Source organism: Cupressus sempervirens, chromosome 7 (genome assembly GCF_028749045.1).
Source record: "Cupressus sempervirens isolate cs-2001-9-10 chromosome 7, ASM2874904v1, whole genome shotgun sequence".
Classification (NCBI taxonomy): domain Eukaryota; kingdom Viridiplantae; phylum Streptophyta; class Pinopsida; order Cupressales; family Cupressaceae; genus Cupressus; species Cupressus sempervirens.
This window is the reverse complement of record NC_143124.1, coordinates 629,465,141-629,480,788: the sequence shown is the minus strand read 5'-3', so window position 1 is coordinate 629,480,788 and position 15,648 is coordinate 629,465,141.

The window sequence follows — 15,648 nt, the reverse complement described above, 5'->3', positions numbered from 1 at the left end:
CTTTGATGAGTCCCATACTCATTATTACATCAAAGAAGAAATTTCAAATTCTACAATTCAGGTTCTCTTTATAGAAGTTTAAGCTAGGAGTGGGTTCCAATAGGTTCAATCTATAATTACCATAGCTTTATATGAATCAGGAAAAATTCACAAAGTACTCATCTTGCAAACATCTTGGTGTTCAGATTGACTTTCATGGAGACTCTGCTAGTTGTCAATCATCACAAATGTGTATGTAGCTATGGAATAATTTTACTACCTTCTCCCCTCTTTACTTTTGGTGTGCGTAAACATGATGGTTCATACCTGAGGATATCTCAACATTAATCTTGAGTAGTATGAGACTTCTTGTTTTGCGTAACCAATATCTCCAACTCATTAGTTGTTTCCCATTCACACAACACATCCATAGTGACAAAGTTTAAGCATTCCTTGCTTTACTTTTAGCTTACATGATGCTCTTTTTGAACTAGTTTGAAACACTCTTTCTTAGGCTATGATGGTCTATTCAAAAGATCACCACTATTCTTGAATTTTTTTAATATGTCCGATGTTATTTTCTTTACCAATGGCTTCTCATAATAACTCTTTTCTTTATGGTTCTACTAGACACTAGTCAAAGATCTCCCCCAACCTGAATATGGACCAAGCACAAACTTTAATTGGAGAGATTCATACATGTCTCAAGTTAGAGGACTTATGATTACTAATAGTAATGAGAAAATTCCACATATTTATGATAACACTTTCAAAATTTGTGGCACCATAATTGTTTGATACTTTGCCTTTGATTTCCCATTCCTAGACATCTGACCAAATTATATGATGCATCGTCCATGCATCAGTTTTAGAAATGAAAGACATCAAATCTTTCACATATCTCATTTTGCAAATGGAGACTTTCATCAAATTGCATTTTAGTAGCATGAACTTTGTCATGATGAGTCATGGACATTAACATTTTGTCAAATGATCTGCACATATTGCCCATATTTCCATATATCAGGTTCGATCAGCAATTGTGTGATGTAGCTTCATGTGGCTTGGGGTTTGGAGTTCCAAAATATATGATCCAATTATGTTTACTATCTCATAAAGGTCCTCATTTCAATCATTCTCCAACTTTGAACACTATTATCCATGTCCCTTCCTCATTTGACATGCTGCAAATGCGATGTTTCACACCCAATGGTATCATAACTAATCAAGTTCATATCCATTGTTAGTATCAACATGCTTCCCAATTAGTAAAATATATTGCTATGAATCCTGATATCTCCTTCATACCACGACACCATGCCAACATTCTTCCTCTACCATGTGAGCCGTGAGCTATCCCTGTTTTGGGTTAGGCGAGAGCCTTGGTGATGCAAAAGTCCTTACTAGGTTATTGAATAAACATTATGTAAAACAATTTTCTATCATTCCAATGCTCTATAAAGGTGTGTGAAAATGAACAATGAATGTGGATCCCCAACTCTTCATATTCATGTTTTCATATGCAGAGATGGACATATGTTCTCTATGTTGTCAATTAGTGTGAGAGAGATGTATACTTAACATCTTCACAATATGTCATATGCTTTATGACTCATGTTCCACATATCCCTAATGGTGAATGTAAGCATCTTCATTGTTGATACTATCTCCTTTGCTGTGATATAGGCCTCAAACCTGACTTCTATAGTATTTGGAAGCCACAATCCTTGTCATTTATCCTAGGGTTTTTATTTGGAGTCTAGTAACTTGGTTACACTTGTATACATGAAAAATATACCTATTGGGACCATGCTTAAACAAGACAAATGATAGTTGTACATGTTCATATATCAAGATTCAAACAATGAAAACAACTAAAACTACTCACATTTTAGTAAGCTAAAAAACTAATAAATATGAGTCCCATGCAACCTCAGAGCAGCTCAACAAGGGCACCCGTGTGAACCTTGTTGGAGTGCTCTAGTTGGAGGGATGCAAATGTTCTCTCCCAAACATAATGGTTGAATCCCAAGATAATTTGAAATAAAGTGAAAGATGCATGAAGATAACTAGATATGAGGAGAATGCTTCAAACAATGGTTATGGATGCAACCATGCTCAAAGAATTTAAGGATGGTGAAGATGGATGCAAGAAAATAAACTAAGTTAAACATGAAAATAAAATGAAGCTAGCAATGACCAAAGGTTAGCAAAATGAATATAACTACTAAGAGCTCTAGAATTACACTAGCATGATAACAATGCAAATGAGGGAGATGAAAATGCTTGAGATAAGGGCTCTATTTATAGGTTTGAGGGAGACCTTGATGAGGTGGCATCTATGTGGCATCCACATAGTTTCCAAAAGGGAGACACATGGGCTAAGGGGACAAGCCATGCAAAGCTCAACATAAGTCTTTTTGTTATTAAGATGGCTCAAGGTGTGCTCACACATGTGTGAGCAACCTTGGAGAAAGGAAAGGGGGACAAGGGTGTAAGAGAATTTTGGAGGAATTAATTAAAGAGGGGAATTCTTGGGCTTTGAGTTTCTCACACGTGTGAGCAACCACTCAGGGGCTAAAAGGTGTTTAGGAGGGTATTTAGGATAATAAAGTGGGATTAACTAGTGGATAGGCTTAGAAGGATGAGAGTGATGGGTGGTAGGCTAGGCTTTAGGTGAGATTATGATTAAATTAAATAGGATTTAATTTAATCATAGGATTACAAAATCTAATAAAGTAGAGGGAAATTAAGTAAATTGGAATTTATTTAAAAGGGGATTTATGGAACACTGTGCATTAAACAAATTTAACACATTAAAGGGAAGTATTTAAATTAAATTTAAACAAATTAGGGAAGTGAACATATTTAATTAAATAAGTAGAAGAATATGACAAATATAATTAATAAATAAATAATCAATTATAATGTCAAGGGAAATATTAAATAAATTAATATAGTGTTTGGGATGATTTTAAGTGTCTACATTTTGCCCGTCTTTGATGTGATGTCAAGATGACATTATATCAAAGATAATAAAATATAGGTTGCCCCAGAGAGGAGAGAAATCCTAGGAGTTGCGTCGTAACGAAGACAGGGGAGGAGGGTGCCCCATTGCAAACTTGAGCAAAATATAAATTTTGTCCAATATTCGTGAAAATGACCTAAGAATAAAAGAATGGGAAGGGAAAATACATAGATGAGCATTTTGCATGACTTGGGGACACTAATAGAATTTTGGAAAATAAATGACTACATGACTAAAAATTTTAGTCACAAGACCAAAAAATTTAGTCACATGACTAAAAGTGATCAAATTCTAGTAAAATTTTTCAATGTATAAGTACAGATGACTAAATAAATGACTAACTTGGTCATCGGATAAAATTACAAGGTTAGACAAAGCTAAATGACTAAAGAAATGATCAAATAAATGACTAGATAATTAGTCATGACTAATAATTAGTAACCTAAACAAATGATAAAATGAATGATCGATGCATTTTTTATTATCATATTGTACATTCTTAAGAAAATTATAGCTTTTATTTCTCACCACTGAAATTTTTGTCCTATCAATACATAATTATCATTTAACTTCCTTAAATGTCATGTCAACTTGCATTGAACTATAAATTAACTCAAAATCAACCCAAATTACACTCAAACTCCTTAAAATCTATCTATGAACTCCTCAAATTTAAGATTTTTTTTTAAAAGTAAAGAAGATTATAGATACTTGTAAGTGTTTTGAAATATTTTATTAGCTTTTACTTCATGAAGGTACACATATTAAGATGGTAGGAATCCAATTATGTATTTCTTAATTTTATTTTAAATTTTTATTAATATAAGTTTGGAATTTGACATTAGAAATTAGCATTTCTTGAATTTCTTTTAAAGTTTTAGTACTATAAGTTTTAGCTTCCACAAAAAAATCATTGTCAGTAACACACAACAATAAGTATAGCTTCAAAGACAAAAAAAACCAATAGATTAGGTTAATTTTATGTAATGAGTGGCATAATTACAACTAAGAGTTAACACATTTGATTCATACTCACTTTCATTTGTACAAATATTCACAACAATTAATTTTATCTTTTAGTTTGACTTAATTTTTGTTTCTTAAGAGACTACTTGTAATAATGTGTTAAGTGAGGTAAGAGCCTACAACACAACGATAAAGTGTGAGCCTCTTATATGAGAGGTCTTAAGTTCTAGTCTACTTGAACAAATAATAAAAGTTAAATAATAACAAAAATAATAATAATTAACCTTGGCTTTGATGTCTTACCCATCACAATAATAATAATAGTGTGTTAAAGTGATCTAACATTAAAATTTTGAGAATAACCCTCGAACCTTTCATTTTCAAATTTAATTTTAGGCATGCTTATTTCCCTCCACTTGATATCATGCATCAAATTAAAGTCTCAAATATTTTACTTGCACATTTTTAGTTATAGGGGGTGTAGAGTCTAAAAGTAATTTAAAATTTAAGATGTTAGCAAAAATGGACCAATTATCTTTGAGTTTGGGAGAGATTGTCTTTGGGATAGAGGGAGTTAACTATGAAAAAAGTTTCCTTATATCGATGTTAAACTCAAAAGAGTTGATTAACTTATGTGAAGTTTTCCTTAAGTTCATCTAAAATCCCTATTCATCTTAAAGAAAAGCAACTTCATCTCTCTATTATTCTTTTTATCTTTGCATTTTAAGTTTAATATTTTATAACATAATTTATCAAAACACCATTCTAAATTATTAATTACATGTAATATAATTTGAAAATAAATAAATAAATAAATAAATAAATAATTATATTTTACATGTTAATGTTTACTAAGTAATATACTTCATTGCTAAAAATTGATGCATTATTTGTTTTATTCGAGCATAAAAATCTTTTAAATGAAATCGAGATTAATCTTTAAAACAATTAATTAAAGAATATTTGACATAGGCACTAAATTAATTCTCCTTGTAATCAAGTTATACCATTATACCCTAATCACAATTCAATATTTTTTGTCCTTTGATTTGGTATGATTAAAACCAATTTATCTCCTTTGATCAGGTCATGGTATAGAGGAAGGTCCATCTCCAAATCTACTAGTTATAGAGCTATGACAAAGTGGTTACCCATGAAACATCAGAGAGGCAGGGTTCTCTATCTTGGCCACCATCATGGAGTTTTGAATGATTTGGAGTATTCAAGATAGTTGAATATAATTGAACAAGGTATGCATTTGCTTTAGAATACTTCTGAGCTCCTTCTATTATTTGATGTCCTTTTTCTTTGTATAATGGTTCAAACATTTGTTGACACTCACATTATAATTGCTAGACTCAAATTCTTGTTCTTTCTTCAACCTTATTGACAGTTGTCTTACACTCTATAAAGAAGACAAATCCAAGTGAATGACTTAGTAATTCTCTTAGGAATACCAATAGATTTAGCAACCCTCTCTACCATGAGGAAATCTCTACATGCCATAATAATATGCCATTTCCCACTTAGTTAATCTGAGAGATTTTGTAGTAGCAAACCCTAAACTAGAGGATATACCAATTATGAGAACGTTACCCTTTCTTGTCATCTTTTACATCATTTATGGATCCATGGAAAGATAATCAGATGTGGGTCTCAATCCAAAGTTATTTTGACAAACACCTTCATCGATATGTATTCAACATGTGGAAGGATATAGAATGCATATAAATTATTTGACAATATGTAGAATACAGATGTGGTTTCATGGAATGTGATGATTGTAGGCTATGCCAAATAGGGTTTTCTTGGCGAGATTTTTATGCTTTTCAAGGAAATACTTCAACTGAATGCAGTCCTGTGGACTTCAATAATTGCTGGATATGCACAAAATAGGTTTGTTGAAAAAGACTTGGATATTTTCAAGATGTCATCAACCATTGTCAGCATCCCCACATCTTGTGCTAAGATAGGAACTTTGGAACAGAGCATGGAGGTTCACTAAAAATAATTTAGAGCAAACATTTTTGGGATGTTGTACTTCTGACTTCTCTCCTCAATATGTACATGAAATGTGAAAACATAGAAAAGGGACACAAATCATTCAACATAATGCATAAACCTAATATGGTTTCATGGAAGAAATTTATTAGATGAAAGGCTAATAATGGAGCTCTTGGTAAGGATTGAAGCCTTTTAATGAGACACCTCATGAGAATGTCTCCTGATATGGTTTCATGGAATATATTGATTACATGATAGGACAATATTGAATGTTGTTGTCACTTAGGTTTGCACCCTTGTCCAAGGCCTATGTGCGAGGACAACCTAGTGAAACATGGAAACAACCTCCAAGCTGTGGGACTTGAACTGCGAGGTTGAGTCTTCGGAGAAGGCCGGCTTCCTCTTACTATCAGGGCGCACCTATCTACTCTTGGAGAGGAAAAGGGAGAAGAAGAGCACAAAAGCAAATCTACCTAGTCTAATCTAAGGAGGTGATGCACCAAGATAGAGTGTTCGGACCAATTCTCTGCCCATACATACACTATTGAACCAGAATGAAACTAAGGATATACACATCCAGACTTGCTTTAATCAAATAACCACATACAGATCAGAAAACCAAGATGAATGACACAAGGAAGAAATTCACTTATATACCATTCATAGGCCAACAGGGATACAATCATGCGAATTACAGATTTCCACAAAACAATGGCACAGGCAAAGAATTCTTGCACTTAATACCAATGGCTGAAGGAGATAAATAGAAAATCAGACGGTTCAGAGGCATAGGGGAGTTCACACTAGAATTGTAGAGCAAAAGCAGAGGAAAATCAGAAAGAAGGTCCCCCCTACAAAAACTACAAAATCTGCCTTTATAGTTCAGGCATAACTGAGATCTTTTGCTACTGAAGTGACCCTGTAGCTACCTGCCATTAAGTCTCGTAGAGGACAATCATGGAAATTTGAGGAAAATTTGATCTTGTTGCAATAGGTGTCCTGAGAGGACTGAAAACGGTGCCATCGATGTTCTGACTGGGTAGATGGATCGACTGAGATGGTGGAGTGTTCTTCCTCATTCTGCATTCATTTTTGAGTCAGTGGCATTGATCATGAAGATCAGATCGAAAGATAAAATTGATCACCTTTGCCCCTTAGGTTCATGAATCAACGGGGGTCAGAGAGTCAACCAGTTCCTTATGCACCAACTGGGCCATGTGGGCCAATCACCTTTCTTTATTTTGCCACCTCCTCAAGGTCCCACATGCTGACCATTCCTTACGTTGGACTAACTGCACCACCCTCAAACTGTTATCTTTAATTACGGTGATCACACCGACTGCCGATCGTTAATTGTCAACCCTGGTCTGCCAGTGAGACACGCGTCAGCAAGATGCTATGTTGCTATGGTAAAGGTCGCACAACTTTACCATAGCGAGATGATGCCTCCCGTTGATCTACCCTGATTTGACGATCGTGAAGACTCGTCATGTTTTGTGTTTGCTTTACCCTGGGCCCATCATATCTGGCACCACCTCAGCAACTGCATCACGCTTAAATGACACTTGGCATACTTTGATGAGACCTAGTCTTGCTGATCCACGTGGCAGATGGGCATTATGTCACTATGGTAAAGATCGCACAACTTCATCATAGCAAGATGGCGCCATTCGTCGATACAATTTAATCTGACGATCGTGAAGACTCATTGTACTTTGCACTTTACTCCTTCACCATCAGCACACCTGGCATCACCCCTGAGGTTTACAAGATAACACGGCCCCACCTGACACATGTCACTGAGGCGCTATGTCGCCATGGTAAGGACTGCGCAGTTCACCATAGCGAGATGGTGCCTGTCATTGATCTTTTCTGATCTGACAATGATCAAGATAGATCGTTCTCCTTAGTGCATCAATGAATAGGAATTGGCCACGTACCAAATGTTCTGACGGTTCCTCACTGACAACTGAGACTCATCGAACACGTGGCAGAAGAGCGCTATGTCGCCATCATATTCTTCGTGCAACTTTGGAAGGCGAGATAATGCCAACCGTTGATCCTACTTTGATCCTACGGCCACAAAAGACTTGCCCTGATCCTACTGATCAACCTTGGCCCCATAATACATGTGGCATCCCCACACTGGTTCGCATAGCATCATCCTGGCGACCTGTACTGCCTTGACCCATTGATAAGCCCTTCTTGGCAGATGTGGCATGTTCTGATTTGCTAGTGTGGATCAAGAACCCTTCCAACTGGGCACATGGAATACGGAATGGGACCCAACTCGTTTGCTTGGAGTTCTTGTCGTTGATCTTTTTTGTTGCTACGAACCTTGCCGCTGACACTGCGACTCATTGTAGAACACCTTCCAGCCGGTCGGGCGCTATGTCGCCATCGGAAAACTCATGAGTTTTCTGATGGCAACATGGCGCCTTGCTGCCTTTTCAACTTTTTGGCCCATGAAAACTGACTGTCCGCTGTAAGAAATCTCCGGTGACGCAACCTACCCGCCAAACACCTTTTCCATTGGGTGCTATGTTGCATTGAAGATTTTTCGGCCAACACACGATAGCGACAGAGCGCCCACGGTGCCGTGAAACTTTTTTGACCTGCCAAACTTGTTGCTTGGCCCGTTGGACCCACCAGAAACGTGGTGAAAGGGTGCCATGTCGCGAACGTAAATCTCGCGCAGCTTTTGATGGTGAGATAGCGCCAACCGTAGATTTGACTTAGATCTAACAGTAGAGAACTTGCGGGTCGTGGAAACTTTTACAAGGTCTGATCGCTTAGATTTTTTAATGTCTCTTAGGCATTAAAATAATATTAATTCTGGGACTAGTCGTTGGATGGGCTGGACATTTAAAATTTGAATCTTTGGTAGGTGAACAAAAGATAACATTTTTGGCAACTCATAGGGGACACAAGCCTACTATGTGTGTGACCAGTGGCCTCATGTATCCATTGGGCTATGGAGTCAAAGAAGTATGAATCTGAGAACTGCAAAACCCTAACCCTTCCTGTGAGAGATTTAAAACATGAAAACCCTAGCTCCGCGATTGCAACTGGAAACAAAAAACAAAACTTCCTCTGCAATCTTGAGACACGAAAAAATTCGCTACCTCACAGGGAGGTGGCTGTGCCCGCGCACTTCTTGAAAAGTAGGAAACAATGGAAAGAGACTAAACTACCTATGTACATGGATCCATAAATCTTTAGAAACAGGGCTTCAGATAGATCCCATTGACTGGAATGGGCAAAATCTCTCCATTGGGCCGGCTCAACTGAAATGCATTAGCCTGTTCGCAACTGGCAATCAGATAGGGGCCACTTCATAGTGGGTCAAACTTGGAATGTCTTCCTGGTTTTGCTCTGTCTAAATCCCACTTTAAAACTAAATCACCTTCTCTGAAAGTTCTGACCCTAGTCTTCTTATCAAAACTCCTTTTCATCTGCTGATGATGTATCTCTAGGGTTTGCATAGCTTTATTTCTCTTTTCTTCTAGTTCAATCAGCTTTTCCATTCTTACTGACATGGCATTATCTTTAATCAATTCCAGCTGATGAGCCAACTCCAAGGATGGGAATTCCAATGAAATTGGGAGTCTGGCCTCCCTACCATGTACCAGCACAAAAGGTGAATTCCCAATAGATCTCTTGGGTGTTATCCTATCAGCCCACAGAGCAGTCCTTAATTTCTTATGCCAGACCCTCTGATTGTCTTCTATTGTCCTCTTCATGATTTTGATCAGATTCTTGTTGGAAGACTCAGTCAAACCATTACCCTGGGGATAGTAATTTGATGATGTGCTTAGGTAGATATTGTGATTCATTACCCATGCACAAATCTAGGTTCCAACAAAAGACCTAGCATTGTCCGAGATGATAGTAGAAGGAGCACCAAACCTAGATACAATTCCATCAAGGAATTCCACAACTGATGTTTCTATGGCATCCTTCAAGTAAACTGCTTCCGTCCATCTAGTGAAATAATCAGTAGTAGCCAAAATCCATTTATGACCTGCACTAGATGGAGGATTAATGGGGCCTATAAAATCTAACCCCCACTGGGTAAAGGGCTGATCCACCTGAATAGGATGAAGGGGGAGAGCTGCAAGCCTCTGTTTGCCCAAGAAGAAAGCACATTTCTCACATTTCCTCACATATCCATGATAATCATGGAACAGAGATGGCCAATAATAACCAGCCCTCATGATCTTCATAGCAGTTGTTCTTGCAGAGAAATGGCCACCATTAGGGCCATCATGAAGTTCCTTTATCATCCTCTCAGCCTGATCCTCTTCAATGCATCTCAATAGGGTCCCATTAAAATCCCTCCTAAATAGGATACCATCAATCACAACATAGGGGATGGACTGCAGTCTATATGGTCTTCTTTTAGCTCTGTCCAATCCCTGAGGGTATCCATCCCCTGATAAGAAGCTCTTCATATCATTTATCCAGCTCCTTGGACCATTAACATTTCCTTCCTCTTGCCGCTCTGTTACTACCATAACAGTCTCTTCATCTGAATCCTAGCCTGATAACATTTCTTTGCACAATCCTCTTCCCCTTACCAGCTTGGTAATCTAAATATCAACATCATATTCCATTACCTTAGTGATCTATCCAACTCTATTTTCACTGATATCCTTGCTTAACAGGAAATCCTTTACACTGGCATGGGGCACCAACAAATGAATCCTATTGTGGGATAAGAGGTGCTTGAATTTCTTCAAGGCTCTGATGACTACAAGGGCTTGCTTCTCTACAAAGCTGTACTTACCTTCATATTCCTTGAGCCCTTCATTAAAGAAGGCTATGGGCTGCTCCTCATCCTTGTCATTTGTTTGAGTCAAGATAGCAGAGATACTTGACTCACCACCTAGAGTGTAGAGGATGAAATCTTTCTCAAAATTTGGGTTCATGAGAGTAGGGGCTGAGGCTATGGCTGTCTTGATCTCTTCAAAACTCTCCTTCCCTTCCTTGGTCCATGAGAAGACCATACCTTTCTTAAGCATAGCTGTAAGAGGTTTCACCATGGTAGCAAGATTAGGAATAAACCTTCTTACAAAATTTATTCTACCAAGGAAACTTTGCAGCCCCTTCTTGTGTTTAGGAAGAGGAAGGGCAAGTATTGCCTTTGTTCTTTCTGGATCAATGGTCAGCCCATCCTTAGATACAATGTGTCCCAATAATTTTCCTTGGCTTGTAGCAAAGACACACTTGACTGGGTTAAGGGAGACCCCAAACTTTCTACATCTTAGAAATACCTGTCTTAGATGATCAAAATGATCTTCTACATTCTTTAAATATATAGTTATATCATCAAGGTATACTAAGACAAATTTGTCAATTAATTTTTTGAAGGCCATCTCCATTGCCTTCTAAAATGTGGCACCTGCATTTGTTAGTCCAAATGGCATCTTGCAATAAGCATAAGTGCCCCATTTAGTAGTGAATGCTGTCTTATGTCTGTCAGACACTTTAACTAGCACTTGATTATAACCAGAGAATCCATCAAGAAAAGAGAATCTCCTTGACCCACTGACTCTGGACAGGATTTGCTCCATGGAAGGGAGAGGATGGTGATCTTTAAGAGAAGCCTGATTAAGATCCCTAAAGTCCACACACAATCTGATTTCTCCATTTTTCTTCCTAATAGGGACAAGGTTAGCTACCCATGATGAGTGTTTGATAGGAAATATTATATTAGCCTTTATCAACTTGGATAGTTCTTTTCTCATTAGAGGTTCAATCTTAGGATTCACTGGCCTCTGTTTTTGCCTTACTAGTTTGGCCTTATCAATTAAATCTATGGTATGCTAAAACAAACTAGGGTCAAACCCTTTTAAGTCATCATATGTCCAAGCAAATACATCATTAAATTCTTGACATAAATGAATGAAGTTTTCTTGCTCAGTTTCAGAACATACCTTCCCCATATTTAGAGATTTTCCATTAGCAATTGTAACTGGGGCATAATCATCCTTCTCTGTAGCTAGATTCATCCCTTTGCCTCTTGTTTGATCATCAAGATTAAAGACACTCTCCAAGGTAATGAGACCCTTGGGCAACTTGTTAGAACTGAGGTGAATGATCTGAACACCATATTGATCTTGTAGTCTTGACTGATTTCTATCTGAGAATTCTACCTCATTTTGCAAGAAACTCACAATTTGCTCATCATAATCAAACACCTGCCAATGAGTGTTGTTGTTAGGGATGGCAGGCCTCACTACCACCCTTATTTGTTGGTTCTTATTTTCCTTAAGATTCCCTAGTACATCATAAGCTGCACCCACTGCTGCAAGACTATCAACATGTTTATTTTCTTTCCTAAGAATGCTCTAAATATTAAATGCAGTGAAGCCCTCAATCAAATCCCAGACTCTGTGTTTGTAAGACTTTAGTAGGCCATTTTTGGTGATATTATGGTTTCTCACTTGGTTAACTACTAACTCACTATCCCCATATACTCTCAAGATGTGAATTCCTCTCTTTTGGGCAAGTAATAGACCTTGAATCAAAGATTCATACTCGGCCATATTATTGGTGCAACTGAATTGGAGCCTAAAGGAGAAGTAGTATCTTATCTGTGTAGGAGAGATCAACATAACACCAGCCCTTGACCCATTTCTATTCCTTGAGCCATCAAAGTACATACTCCATGTTCCATTTATATCATCATTAGTCCCAACAAGATCAGGAACTTGAGCATCTTTCTCTATTATGCAATATGTACTGAGGCCTGTCTCAAGAGTTTCTAACATAGGCTCAAACTGATATGCATTTTCCCACTCATCCAAGAAGAAATCAGGAATCTCTGCTATGGAAGTGGCAGGCTCATTTACTATGTCATTTTCATCCATCTCTAGAATAGGACAATTCATGTTGATGAAATTGGGGGTATAAGATTCAGTGTGATGAAGGGCTTGAGGTTCTGCTCTAATTGAGGCATTGACTCCATATCTGGTCTTAAATGACATATATGACCAATCAATAGATATGAATCCACCATTTTGAGTAGTGAAGTCTCTTGAAAGACAGATAGCAAAATAGGGCTTGACTTCAGCAACAGATATGTCCTGAATCACAGTGCAACCAGGGCATGCATGTAGGGCCATCTCCACATTCTTAAGGATACCTACAGTTTTGACAGTACTACAATCTAATTGTAACACATCCCTAACAATGGGCTCATATTTCATTCCTAAAGCATCAACAACACACCTAGGCATTACTGAGCTACTAGCCTTTAAATCAATCGTGCAATTGTGGACTAATTTTCCCCCTATAATCAAAGAAACATAGAATGGAGGAGGTCTAACCTTTTTATTTGTCTCCACATCTCCTGCTAGTTGTACTAGACTTGTGGCACTCTCCATGGTAGATGGCTGATCCTTGGGTTCAATCGTCTCTAATTCTTGCTGCAACATCCTCTTCTGCATTGGTATGGTAGCAACAACATCCCACATAGAAATGTTCACATTTGTCTTCTTCATTTGATCTACCACACTGAATGGGGTATTAGGAACTTTGGTATAAACTTTGGGAGCTGTATTTGTAAGAGGTTGAGATGGAGCAACATAAGGATCACCTGAATCTTTCTTTCTAAAATCTTGCTTTTGCTGTTGTGAAGTACTTGTTTGTTCATTTGCTGCATGTGCATGGTGTAGCACTTGAAGTTGAGGCCTTCTTAGGAGAAGGAGGGGCAGCATGTTCCATAGCTCTCTTCTTACTTCTTGTGTTATGAGCAACAGAATCCTAGTTTACATTACAATGCCCCCCAATCTGATGATTCATGAAAGAGAAATCATCATGCCCTTGAATATATGAGGCCTCCTTGGGATGATCCTCCTTGTACGATTGCTTTGCTGCAGGTTCTTGGTCAGTTAGGGCCAAATATGATTCTGCCTTCTGGCACATGCAATAGGCATAACAATAGTTGCAAGAAGGACATAAATCTTGATCTTGGGCCAAGTTATTTTGAGGGACTATAGCTTTGTTCTGATTTGAGCTTGAAGCAGAGGCATGACTATTTTACCTACCCTGATCAAAAGAGCTATTCCACTGATTAGGAGGCCTACCACCATTTGGAGCCTGATATTGCAATTGGGGAGGCTTGCCACCTTGAGCTTGCTGCCTTTCTAAGGCCAACACCTTGTTACTCATTTTTTGTATTATAGAAAAACTATCCTCTAATCTCTTTCCTTGGTCTTTCAACTCCCTCCCCTACTCTTACAATTTTTTTATCTAGGGTCTTTTCTCTTTTATCTATATTCAACACTAGACCTTGGAGCATCTCTTTGAGTTCATCTATCCCATTTGAGGATGTGGAAGCTTGGGGAACTGGAGTAAGGGCTTATGATGTAGAAGTTGTAGGAAGAGGGGCCATCGCTGGTTGGTGGTTGGGAACATCAGGAAAGAAAGGCATAGGGGGCCTTGGAGCCAACTTTCCTCCTTGTATTAGGATGTTCTTAGCTTTTATGGCTATCTCATAAGCATTAGGCAAGGTATCTCCTCCCATAGTTTGGATTGTAGTGGCAATATCACTGTTAAAAGCTCTAAGGTAATGCAAGAAGGCATTACCGGGGCTAGGTTTCACTGTAGTAGGTATTCTATCCCATGTCTTTTGAAATCTATAGTTAAAATTGGTCATACACTCATGGGGGGCTCTTTTTATAGTAGTCAGCTGCTCTAAAAGTGATAGATGGTCACTTCTATCCTCAAAATGTTTGTATAACCTTGCTCCCAGTCCATCCCAATCAGTTATAGAACCATGAGCTAAGCCTCTATACCACTGTAATGCTTTTCCTTTTAAAGATGAGGCTAGAAGTCTGACAACAACATCATCCTCTGTAATACCATGAATATTATAGACATTTGCTACTTCTTGGATATGCTCTAAAGGGGAGATGGAAGTTTCACCAGTAAAATTAGGTATGCTTTTTAGTGCAGATACTGGTATATCATGTCTTTGGGCTAACAATAGAGGACTCCCACCATTAAAGGTGGAAAAAGCATGAACTCTTGGCTATGCCATGTAAACAAGTGTTCTATTGATGAGTGTTGATGGCAATCTAGGTTGAGTTCGAGCAACAGGAGGAGTAAAGACAGATCTTACAAGTATATTAACTGTTATTACAACCCTAACTGGTGATAATGAAGTTCTAGTCCTCCTTCTTCTAGGATTTGAAAGAGAAAGCTCTTGATATTGAAATTTACCTCTAGAAGACGCTCTTGTTTCAGCTCTGGGCATGAATCACTGCAACTTTGGCCTGGAACCAGATTTGTTGATGAAGCTCAAAGTTGCCAAGTACTTTGAAGAATCAGCCTCTTGAAGGCTCAAATATTGAAGCCAACACTACCTCTTCAGTATCAATCTCTAAAACTTTTTCTTCTTGACACCATTAGACTTTAAATTTTGTTTGAAAAGTGTCCCACCGGGCATGCCAAAAACTATTGTCACTTAGGTTTGCACCCTTGTCCAAGGCCTATGCGCGAGGACAACCTAGTGAAACATGGAAACAACCTCCAAGCTGTGGGACTTGAATTGCGAGGTTGAGTCTCCGGAGAAGGTCGGCTTCCTCTTACTATCAGGGCGCACCTATCTACTCTTGGAGAGGAAAAGGGAGAAGAAGAGCACAAAAGCGAATCTACCTAGT